This window comes from Balaenoptera borealis, assembly GCF_965194805.1.
Source record: "Balaenoptera borealis genome assembly, chromosome: 8".
Lineage (NCBI taxonomy): Eukaryota > Metazoa > Chordata > Mammalia > Artiodactyla > Balaenopteridae > Balaenoptera > Balaenoptera borealis.
This window is the reverse complement of record NC_138865.1, coordinates 8,659,685-8,671,788: the sequence shown is the minus strand read 5'-3', so window position 1 is coordinate 8,671,788 and position 12,104 is coordinate 8,659,685. Positions and strand designations below refer to the sequence as shown.

General features: G+C 42.5%; 1 protein-coding gene across 3 annotated transcripts in view; it reads right to left on the bottom strand.

The window, feature by feature from the left end:
* PINX1 (PIN2 (TERF1) interacting telomerase inhibitor 1) overlaps positions 1-12,104 on the bottom strand; it is a 79,480-nt gene that overhangs the window by 1,254 nt on the left and 66,122 nt on the right. The gene's annotated exons all lie outside the window — the stretch shown is intronic.

Below are 12,104 nucleotides of genomic sequence, written 5' to 3'. Positions count from 1 at the left end.
CCCGTGTGCCCCCCTCCTCCCGGAAGGAACAGGAGAGCTGGGGTGCCCTCTGCCCTCAGCTGGGGGTGGGAGACATGAGACGCCCCCCCCCCTACACTGCCGTGAACTAGACATCCATGGCTGTGTCCGTCTGCTTCTAAATGGAGGAATTACTCACTCATAACCACCGGGATTAAGTGTGGTTTACATTTTAATTTTACATAAATACACTCAGTTGTAAGGCTTGAGAAGAGAAAAAGAATCCTAACTTAACAGGCTGGGATAAAAAATCAAATGCTGGTATCACACCGTATAGGTTGTGGCAGGCTGGCAGTAAGGAGATGAAAACGTGTGCGTGAAAAAGGAAGCACCTTCAAATGGAAACATGTAAGGACTGTGCTTTAAGTAAGGTCAGTGTCTGGAATAATTCTGCCCACAGTCTTTTAAAATAATCAAGCCCTTAAACAAGTACACTAAAACTTAGGTTTTCATAATTACCTGGCTTCCCCCTTCACATTCACTTACTCGCACAGGACGAGATGGGTGGTCCGACCCTTTCATGGGGTGGGAAAACAGTTTTCTGAATAAATCAGTTTCCAAATTAGGAGTCTGAAAATTATTCTGAACTGGGTGGGCAAAGCTCTGCTTGTGCAGCTAGCTTTATTACAACCACACATATAACTGGACCATGTATTTTCTTGTTACTGCAGCACTCGAAACCCAGCTCAGTGGGATCAAAGTAGCCTCCCGTCTGAAATTTCGGGTGAATCAATATTATATCAGTGGGCAATTGGGCTCTGAATGGCCGCTGACCCAGAGAGCTCTCCCCAAAGGGTACCTCACCAACAACATCACAGCTTATCCAATCAGCACAAACCTTATTTTACTCAGGGCTAAAAACACAAAATCACGTAGTCAGTTTCTTAAATTTCAAAAGGTAAAATGCAGAACATGTGGAATAAACCAAATGAGCTTTTTAAATGTTATCTATCAATATTCAATTTTGGCTGGAATCCCATGAGGTAATTTTGAGAAAAATTTAAAAATAGCTGCCACAGGAGCCAAAAAAACAAGGTCACTTTGTCTTTTTGTTCCTCAAATGTTGAAAAAGAGCTGAAATTTTGCACAGCAGGATGAAAAATCTTCTCAAGGCTCTCCTGATCCCAGCCAATCCCCGCCTGATGGACAAGAAAGGTCTTGCCTTCCATTTAGTAACGGCGCACGGCCACACACGGCAAGTCTCCATGAAGGAGGCCTGTTTACATAAAATAGGTCTCACTTAGCTTCACAGTATGAAAGGAGTTTGTCTTATATGGGCCAACTCCTCTGGAGCGTATCTGTGTCTTAGGAACTCAAATCCGAGTCATATTCTATGGCTCCTTACCTCGTTCACCTGTTTATTACCTTCTGAATTCCTGCTTTTAACAGTTAAATCACAGGAACTAATTACTGGTATTAATCACACTTTTAATTACTAGAAAATACAAGATCATTTTTGAGTCACTTGTTGAACTCTGCGGGCCTTTCTAATCCTAGAAGATAACTCTGCTCGTAATCAGGTCCTCTGGTGATAAGGGTTTTAATAATCATGGGCCACTGCACATCAAGCTCAGCGGGGCGTGGAGACAAGCCAGAGAGGTGCCGGCACCCAAGGGAAGTGGAGGCAAAACAATGCCTTGCAGGGGAGAGTGGCGGACAGCCTCCCACACTCCAGGAATGTACCTGTTTTGAAAACCATGGAAACAAAGGAGGAATAGGTTGCAGACGTGACTGCTGTAGAAGCAAAGCCCAGGTCTCATATTTCATGACTTTATAAATCATAAACCCAGTTTTACTACAGTGATCACAATTCCTGTTTCTATATTCTCAGCCATGAATGCATGAATGTGAACAATGTACACCTTTTTAAGAAAACGAATACTTTTCATATCTGGTCTCTTCTTCAAAGTGAACAAGTACTGCGAAAAGCACCGGCAACTTTTTAGTACTCTGAAATAGCAACAAACTCGCTTCTTCCCACATTTCCACTAAACGTATAATGCAACCACACACACACAAAAAAATCTGTAATACCAAATGTGACTTTCACTGCTTCATAAACTTTGAGAATCCCAATTTGCTAACAGTGTTCTAAAAACTAGTAAAATAAATTTACAAATAACTTGAAAACTTCCTGTTCCATACAAAATACCAGCAAGGGAGGTATGGTTAACTAATGATCTTACCGAACATTTGATTTAAGCTTAGGGATTTAGGAAACCTTTTCTTTTAAAATTCTAATTCCTGCTATTAACTAATGGAGGGCCTTAGATAAATCCCATAACCTCTCTGGGTCTCAGTTACTAATCAAGTCAAATAATAGATTAAATTAGACTTTAAAGTCTAAAATTTACTGAACTCTGAAATGACATTTGGGCTGACCATTCCTCTGTGACACCAGACAGCAGAGGAGGGATAGTGAGGCTGTATAAGCGGGTAGCAGATGAGCTCGGCTCGCAGACGACTATCACCCCAACTGTCAGGCCAAGATGCAGGAGTGATGGCAATGCACCTACAAGCCCATCCACGGAGAATATTTTACAGCACCTGTAAGAGAGCACACAGCTGGGCAGCAGATCTAGTAATACCACTTAGGAGAACAGGAAGGGCCAAACACTATTTTGCAACGAATAATTGGCAAGCATTCATTTAAAAGAATTGACACTATATATTAGAAGCTAAAATCAATAAAAGCAAAAAACTGGGGTGACTACTAACTGGAATATGAATCTATTTTAAACCTAAGTCCTGGAAATCATCCCAATATTTCTAAGAAAGGTAGTAAGAAGTTGGAACTTTTAAAATGATAATAAATTCCCATTTTGTGCTTAAGGTTTTGAAGGTTCTCTTTTTATATACCTTGGCTTGAAAGTCTCCACTGATCCTTTACATACCCTAAATTTGTGTTCTCAAGAGGCAGAGAGTCAGGAAAATACCAATGAAGCTATCCGGATGGAAGCAGAAATGTGATGGGTTTCTGGAACGAATGACCTGGCAATCTCTCCCTCAGCTTCATGCCTCTACAGTCTAAGATTCCTTAAGTCCTGCTTGAATGCCAAGAGATAAAATAGCTGTCCAGTCACAGCATACACAAGGACAAAGTCAGGCTTTCCCCCGGGGACAGGGAGGGACAGAGTCTCTATAGTAGGAGCTAGGTAGGGGTCTCTCTGTGGAACCTCCAGCCTTTCTGTTGGCCGTGACGTCCCGTCAGTTCACCGGTCTCCTCACTCAGCTGGGGAAGGGACATGTCGCCTGTAGCTGTGCATATCCGAGGGCATGCAGTGCAACTAAGACGAAGAAGCTTTCCAAAGACACAGTTCAGTCAATGAGGGGAAACGGTAAGGGAATCAACAAAACAGTTTAAAAGGTTTCTCCCTAAATTTGTAATATATCCACTACCCTACCTCCCTTTTTGTTAATTAAAAAGAAAGATCCAAAGCTACATTGAGAATCTTGAATTATTTTCCATATATTTTAAAAGCCACCCTTTTAAAAATATAAAATGAAATAGTCTGTGTTGTTCTAAAACATTGTTTCGTGGGTTAATCTTGTCTGTCTCAGAAAACCCCGCAGTGTTCTCGTTTCTTTCAGAACCTATGAGTGTACAGCATGTGTTTAAAAGAACATTTGACGATGGATTTTCCCAAGCGATAGCAAGGGCCTTAATTTCTACCCCAACCAATAAACACTCTGAGGGTCAGAACCCAGGAGGACTGTTCCCCAGCTCACAGAACGTCAGTGGTTTAAAGCCAGAAGAGCCCGGCGGGACTACTCCCTCCATCATGTGTGGAGACTTGACCCAGAGTGCCCGCAGCCCGGTGCACTGAAGAAAGCGGCTATCATTTCTTGGATGCCTTCAGTGTGGCAATCACTTATTATCGTATGTCACCCCACCTTGACAGGGGTAGAAACCGAAGCTCAAAGCACCTAATATTCAGAAGGCCTGACGGTGGGAGCTGGCAGAAGTAGGATTTGGCCCAAGGTTGCCAGGCGCAGGGCCCATCCTCCCTCCACGACGGCATCCCGACTTCCGGCCTGCATCACACAGACCCACCTGTCACCGTTTCTCTCTTCAGAAATCATCCCAACACTGAAGTATATATCAATTGGTCCATGCTCAACTTGATGAGGTAGAAGTTAACTGATGCTAAAACTTCAGGTCGAAAAAAAGGCCACAAGAAATAGATACTACTTTCCAAATAGAAAAATACTCTATTATCTAGTTTGCAATTCATATAAATAAAAAAAATAGCCTGAAACCAGGCTTAAGAGTTTTATAATTAGAGCTGGAAAATCTTAAGGCCTAAACCTATCTCTGGCGATTCTGAATTACAAATGGGGTAGGGGCGGGGGGCGGGAAGAGTTGGATGCAAAGGACACAAGACCTTGCAGAGAGAGACACTTAAGAAATTAGCTATCATATACAACAGTCATCTCAGGTGCCTGAAAGATGCATGTCGCCTTTTCTCAAATGGCTACAGAATGTCATGAGTTTGTTCTTCGCTTCTTTTAGGTACTCTGCCTAGAGGCTTTGCAGCTCAGTGAGCTAGCTGCTCAAGCCCTTCTGGGTTCCCAGTCCTCGGTGTCATTCAAACATGTCTACTGAGATGGATTAACAGTGAACTGCCCAAATACAGAGGATTCTCTTTACTATTCTCAGAAGAATGTTGTTAGTAACTCTTGGGGCAGGGAAACACAGCAGCTTGGACAGAGAATTTAGAGAGATGTTTGGGGCAGGTGCACCATAAGCATAAAATCTACCAGTTATGATAAGCATACAGTCCAGGATGAGGTTTCAAAGGCACACACTTTAGCTCACCAGCCTTTCTCACGTCACTGCCGATCTTAAGTGACAAGATGACTGAAGCCTTTTGAGTTCCACGTTGAGATACAGGCTGCAATAGTAATCCTTCAATGAACTTTCTCATGGAAAGAAAAAGCAGACACCCAGAGCTCAAGGGTAATGGACTTAGCAACGGGGTCACTAGCTCTGAGAACTACTGCTTGTGATGAACAAACGCACGCTTCCACCCCAGCCCGTGTCGTCAGCTTGTGCTGGATTAGTCTGTGAAGAGTTAAGAAAGCTTGGCAAGTGAGTAGCTTGAAAGAACACTTGCATCTTTCCTAAACTTTCCGGCAGGACAGCTCTGACAAACACAAGTTATGTCTTGACGTCTCCTGGGAGGCAGAAATTGCGCCCGTCCACTTAGGACAGTGATGAGTTCAGGTATGAAGCCATTTCATGACCCGTCAAGATGGGGGCAGTGCTGAGGTGAGGGGGTGCCCGGACACGTGAGCACGAAACCCTTCGCCAACAGAGGGAGCCGAAGGCGCTGCCGCGGTCACCCGCGACGCTCTTCCAGATCCTTCATACACAGCTGTGTGCGTCACTCCCTTAAAGATCAAGTGCAGAGCTGCCTCCTTCAAGAAGCTGGTCCCCCGTGAACAACCACTCTTGTTTACTACTGCGACTAGCAATTGGTTACTTCTACTTTCTGGTTTTGTATAATTTGCTTTCTAAGCATCTTCCCCAGGAATTTTTAAGTTCCTTGAGGGCAGAAATCATTCCTATTTCATTTGTGTTCAGCACAGCCTCTCATGAAGAACCAACCCCCGGTGAGCGCCCCAGGAAAGCACCAAAGACAGCAAGCCGGGCAGACCCAGGCTGGGAAGCACTGCCCTCCCCGCTGGACCAGAAGCTTTGTATTTGCCAGCACAGGTTCCCCGGCGTGCCAGGCGGGGCTCATGACTAGAAGGGGCTTGGAAGGGTGGCAAGCGAAGAGAGAAGCAGCATTCTGCAGCGGACAGTCGTCCCACCCAGATGGAGCCACTCCCTTCTAATCAGATGCCGCCTTGCCTCACAGTGCAAATCGCTTTGCTAACTGCTGCAGGTGCACCCCAGTGACTTTTAGTGTGACCAGCCCATCACTCCCTGTGGCCCTGAGCGATGCACAGCTCAGCAAACGATCCATACATGTCTCTTCTGGTCTGTTATTCCACACGTTACCATGTCACCTTCTGGAAGATTAGGTAAGTCGGAAAAATGAGGTGCTGTGTTTTATGGAACTATCACATGCATGATGTGGGGCGGGCTGAACATCAGCAATAAAATAACATGCATGGGTTGACTGTTCTTGCCATCAAAAGAAGAGGCTGGAAAGCAAGAGAGTTCTAGAGTACATCTGAGGCAAAGTCAGGAGATCATTCTGAGAAGAAAAGCAGGTGGATCCAGTTCCACGAGAAGCCCCCGGCAGCAGGTTGTTAGGGTGCAGCCTACGTGTTATCTCGAGCTGATCACACAACCTGGGGAGCTGTGCCTTCCCGGGAGTCATCGGAATGGTTTGCCTGCAGAGGTTGAGCAAGGAGTGACCAACATGCTGGTCATAAACCAGGGATGGTGCGACTAGGTCAGCATTTCTTCTCTTGCTTTCTATGGCACCTTTTTGGTTTCCACATGATTGAAAACACTGTTTCACTGACAATGAGCTATTTTTGCACTCACAAGTTTACTCAGGGGTAAAATCTGGTGTTTTTTTCAAGATATCATTCACTCACTCACATCTGGAGTTAGGATAAACACACAAAGTCTCAGAAATAACCAGCCTCATGGAATCTGCCTGGGAAACACAATCACTTGCAGGATTAGCAAGCATCACAAGAGTTAAAAACAAATACAAGACTCCACTGACTGACGGGACGTTTTGATTTGAAGAGGGGTTAAAAATAAAAAATACAACAACAGAACTAGAATTACACGGCAACTCTTAACTTTATGTGAGTGTGTACATGTGTACAGTGTGTGAATGCTCATGCAAACAGGTTCTAGGAACCCAGGACCTGTGCAGGGGTTCCAGGAGGGCTCTCTCTAGAACATGGCTGGCAAAGTATGCCCCAAGGGCCAAATCTGGCTGCTGCCAATCTTCGTATACCTCACAAGCTAAGAATGGTTTTTACATTTTAAATGGGGGGAGGGAGGGGAGGGAGAATCAAAGGAAGACTATTTCATGACATATGAAAACTATGTGAATTTCACATATCAGTGTCCATAAATAAAGTTTTGAATTTCATCAGTAAAAACAATTTGTTTTCTCTCTAGTATATAAGTAAACAGATGCTATGTAAATATTTGCTGAATGAATAAATTTATTATGAAATATAATCTGCTTTTTGGAAATGTTAGATGCATGTGAAGTACACACACACACACACACACACACACACACACACACACACACACACACACCGAGTTGGTTGGAGGGCTCTGGGTTTTGATGAAGTTCTCAATCTCAGTCTCTTGTTAATTTACTGAATTATGCTAGTGAGGGGTAGAGAGGGCTGCCATCTGCCGTTTGACTTCTGGCAGACAAGGACGAAGTTTGCTTACGAAGTGATCTGACATCAAAGAGAACTCCCAACCCACTGCAAGCAGGCAGATACCTCCCTAACGTTAGGCGTTAGAACCCTGCCTGGATTTACAGACTCAGATAAATGAACTGGACATCTCAGAGAAGATAATGGGGAACTGGAAGGGACAGAATAGCTTGTTTTTCCCTGGACAACAGCAAAGAAATACAAATAATGCCAAATTCCTCGTGGGAAGGCCAATGCTAACAAAGCCGTTCATTTTCTTTTTTCCACTTGCCTCATCAGCTGCTCAAATTACCACTCATTACGAAAAGCCAACATAAACATGTTTTAAAAGGATGGTTCTCCATGGCAACAACCTCTCTCAAGCAACTGACATCAGAGCTACTGACAAGAGTCATACAGCCTCTGCGGAAAGAGAGGGAAAAGAAAAAAGGAGCAGGTTTCCTGCCTCCCTCAACAGTCTTAAGGCCTGGAAAGTTGCAGTGATCCATGTGACAACATTTCACAACACATTGGCCGTTACAAGATAAACGAGCCTCCTCCAAAGCTAGAAATGATCAATGTGACACAGGTACCAATTTCTTTGATTGAAGCCTAAAAATAATCCAAACTGGCTATCGTTTATGATTCTAGGTCAACTGGTTCTGTTCCCTGCTCTCTGGAGACAGGACAAAAAGCTTTTATAAGTAGTTGAAGGCTAATGCCTGAGCCTCCAAAAGCAGAAGCAGAGGCTGACGAAGGGCCTGTCTCTTCCACCTTTACTCCACTGACTTGAAAATCGCTTAGGAATCATTAACAACTCAAATTTAGGCTCCTTATTATAGAAAGCATAGCATCTTTTGAAGATTTTAGAGAACCTACTATTCTGAAACAAGGAATAGAGTATGAATAGTTATTTGGAATAGTCAAGATTACTAAGAAGAGAAAGGTAAATTAATTCAGGTGAATGAAGTTATTAATAAAGTCCTCTCCCTCAGCTCCTGTATACTATATGGGATTAATCGTTATATAGACCTCTTTTTAATTGACCAGAAACTAAAGTAACAAATACTTTAAAAATACTTCTAGGAGTAAATTTGGTAGGGCAAAATAATTCTATGTTTAAAGGATATTTAAGTTAGTAAGAGTAATTAGATAAAATCCTGAAATCACTGAGTCGTGTAATAAAAGTAAATTATACAAAAAAAATAAGATCTTGAGGAGGCTGAGGTCCAAAGCTGTGGCCATCCAGTCCTTCATAAACATCCACTGAGCAGCTACAGCAGCTACTGTTTACTTGACCAGGGCCGGGGCCCAGACAGGAGCACCCATCTGGGGGAAACACACAGTTTAAAAAAAAAAAAAATTATAAAAAGGTCTGGGTAGATCTCATGTAAGTGTTCTGGCCACAATAAAATTAAAAAGAAAAATACATCAGGAGAATTTATTTTTTAGAATAGACAGAAACTAAACAAGAAAACCAACTACAATACAACTCCATTCAACAAAACCGCTAACCAATTAAACTGAGATTACAATTCCAAACAGTTCATAAAAATTAAACATTACTACTGCTATTAAATACATAATTCTTCTCATATATTATCATATATATTTAAATATATCATCTCTTAGTTTCATGCAAGCTGTAATTTTATTTTATAAGCAAGAAACATATTAAGGAAAAAGAACAAGTAATATTGCCTCCTTACCTGCTCAGAATCCAAAAAAGTTCCTTAAAGCAAGACCTGCCTCTTGTTTGCAGCCCATAACTGGCTCAACCTCTGTGGAGATTCAATGCCCTGCATCACAGTGCTTCCCAAACTACCAGGGGTGAAGGGCCAATTATTTTTCTTTTTAAAATCTCCGATCTATTGTGGGCCAAGATTTTTGTTAAAAAAAAAAAAAAATTAGAAAACAAAATTTCAAAAAGACATATAAAACACAAGATCCAATTTCTAAAAATTAATCACACTACTATAAAAGTTTCTAAATGCTTACTCTCAATTTCTGTCCTGTCACGGGCCGGCCTGTGGACGATACTTTGAGTGGCACTGGTATAAAATACTCAAAGGAAAGAAAGAAAGGTGCTAAGTTCAGTGTAGTAGAAGTGGCCATGACCTGGGTGTCAAGAAATCTGACTCACATCTGACAGAATGTGTGATCTTGGACAAGTCACTGTACTTTCTGGGCCTCGAAGCAAATCGTTTGCAAAACAAGGAAGGAGGGCTACTCAGTGCCTTTTTTCAAACATGGTTTTAGCAGTGCGTGCCTTTCTCCAGACGAAATCTTAAACAGAAGGCCAATGTGTAACACACCAGGGGAACAGTGGTTGAGGTGGCGTTGGGGGAACCCAAAGCTCATGTCCTGACCCTCCTCTCCCTTTGTAAGGCCCCCGAGGCATCTTTGACGAACGCTCGGGGCTTTACGGAATACAGTTTGAAAAGCAACAGCTATGTTGTTAAGGTCCATTATAATTCTAACATTCATTGTAGCCTAGATAATTTCACAGCACTCAGTAACAGGAGACTAAGAAACTTGCAAGAATAAAACTGGACCTTTACTATTATATAATAAGCACAATTCTTAAGGTGTCATTAACTTTTGGAATTCCAACAATTGGCTGTTTGTGAGTATTGGCCAGTGACCAATGTCTTCCAAAAATGGTAACAAAGTATCAAGCCTGGTCTCTTCTATACTGTAAAGTTTTGCATTGCAAACTGGAGGATCCAGATGACTGAGGATGAAGTGAGGTTGACTGACTCTTCTGGGTCTACCTGGTGAGGCTCCAAGGAGGACCCAGAGGGGAGATGGTAACGCCTACACCCATGTCACCTGTGTCCCTATCATGGTCACTCCAGACTATAGCATAAGAAGCAAAGTACCTCACCAGCCACCAGCTGCACTAAAACCCAAAGGAAGGTTCCTCTTCATCTTATTTTCATTACATCACAGGATGAAAATCTGGGAGAGAATGTTATTTCTGCTTTCCTGCCACAACAGAGGGACAGAAGGAAAAATGAACCAATATTTCACTCTTCTCCTCCAACACTGGGCCATCTGGGTATCAATTTTTTATTATCACAAAAGCTCTTAAAACCATTTGCTTGATCTGTCAACAAACAAAAAGCCAAATCTAATCCTTCGGGCCAAACCTACAAAAAGTCTAACCAAACAAAACAGCCCAGTGACTTAACAGCTCTGGTCGTTTTGGTAGCCCTTGCCCTCAGCCCTTGCTTCTTTTTCTTTTCTTCTGCTCTTTTAATTCGTGTCTTATTATGAAGTTATGTTTGTTGATCTAGAAGACAACATACATTTTTACTGGTAGTAAAACAACCTTCAAAAAAGCAATGAGCCACTTTCTCCTTTCTGGCCTTACAGAAAGTAGAGGCAGGCCCCCAAGCCCTGTTTGAAGTCCCTGCTGCCAGGAGATGGTCGGTTTATGTCTCCTGTCCGAGGACAGGAAAAGGATGCACTCTCGGCACCGCGTGCTGGAGACAGATAAGACCAGAGATTTCTGTCCTCAGCACCTTATCAGCTCTTCCTGCTACTTTCCAGAGTGGACAGCACCATGACTGGCAACAAACTAGCCTAAGGGGGGCTGGGTGGTGAGCAGCTTGGGGATCGGAGGGAGTGAGGTAGGAAGGGGTGTAGAATGAAGAAAAGAGGTGAGGTTTTTAACGTACCTTAAAATGGTTTGGCTCAAATAAAACTGTCTTTTAAAAAAACCACAAATTTTACATCTTATTTTGCTAAAACTGCAGCAACAGGGACAGAAGTTTTTACAAGAACTTCCTTTCTGGTTGGAATGCACCACCACCTTCCTTGCTTTGAGCCCTGCCCCTAACTGCTTTGTGCTACTGGCTCCCGGGCACGTAGCACAAGTCCGATCTGCTTGTCTATGTTCCAACCAGGGGCCTATAAACCAGAGGCTGCAGAGAGAATGCTTCCTACAGGCACACGTGCCTCCATTTAGACAACCAGTGTCTTCTGGGGCCACTCACCACTCCATTTCCACATCGCAAAGAAACAAGCAAGGCTTTGAGATACTCTTCCAAATATAGGAGGATGTCACTGATGACCTCTTTGGGGAACAAAGCTGCTGGAGCAGCTAAACTGGGCTAAACTAAGCAAGGAAATTTAAATCAGTTATGGCCTCAGTGATTTCTAAGGAACTCATGTGAAAGTGATACAGATTTGGCAGTCTTCTTTTTTTTTTTTTTTTTTTTAAGTAATGTATTTAAATTTTATTTATTTGGCTGTGTTGGGTCTTAGTTGCAGCTGTGGGATCTTTGTTGTGGCATGCAGGTTGTGGTGCGCAGGATTTTAGTTCCCCAACCAGGGATCGAACCCACGTCCCCTGCATTGGAAGGTGGATTCTTAACCACAGGACCACCAGGGAAGTCCTGGCAGTCTTCTTTTTAAAATGTTTTTATCATGTAAATTTTCAAATATACAGAAAAGCAGATAATCTAGTATAATGAACACAACATACCCATTACCCAGCTTCAAAATTTATCACCACAATAACCAACTATCACCATTATAACCATCTCTACTCATATTAATTCAAAGCAAATCAAAAGTATCATATACTTTATAAGTATTTCAGTATGTATCTCTAAAAGATAACAGCTCTAAGAAAAATCCACAACTATATTACTATTATCACATAAAAAACTTAACAAAAATCCTTTAACATCACTAAATATCTAGTCTGTGTTCACATTGCCTTTATT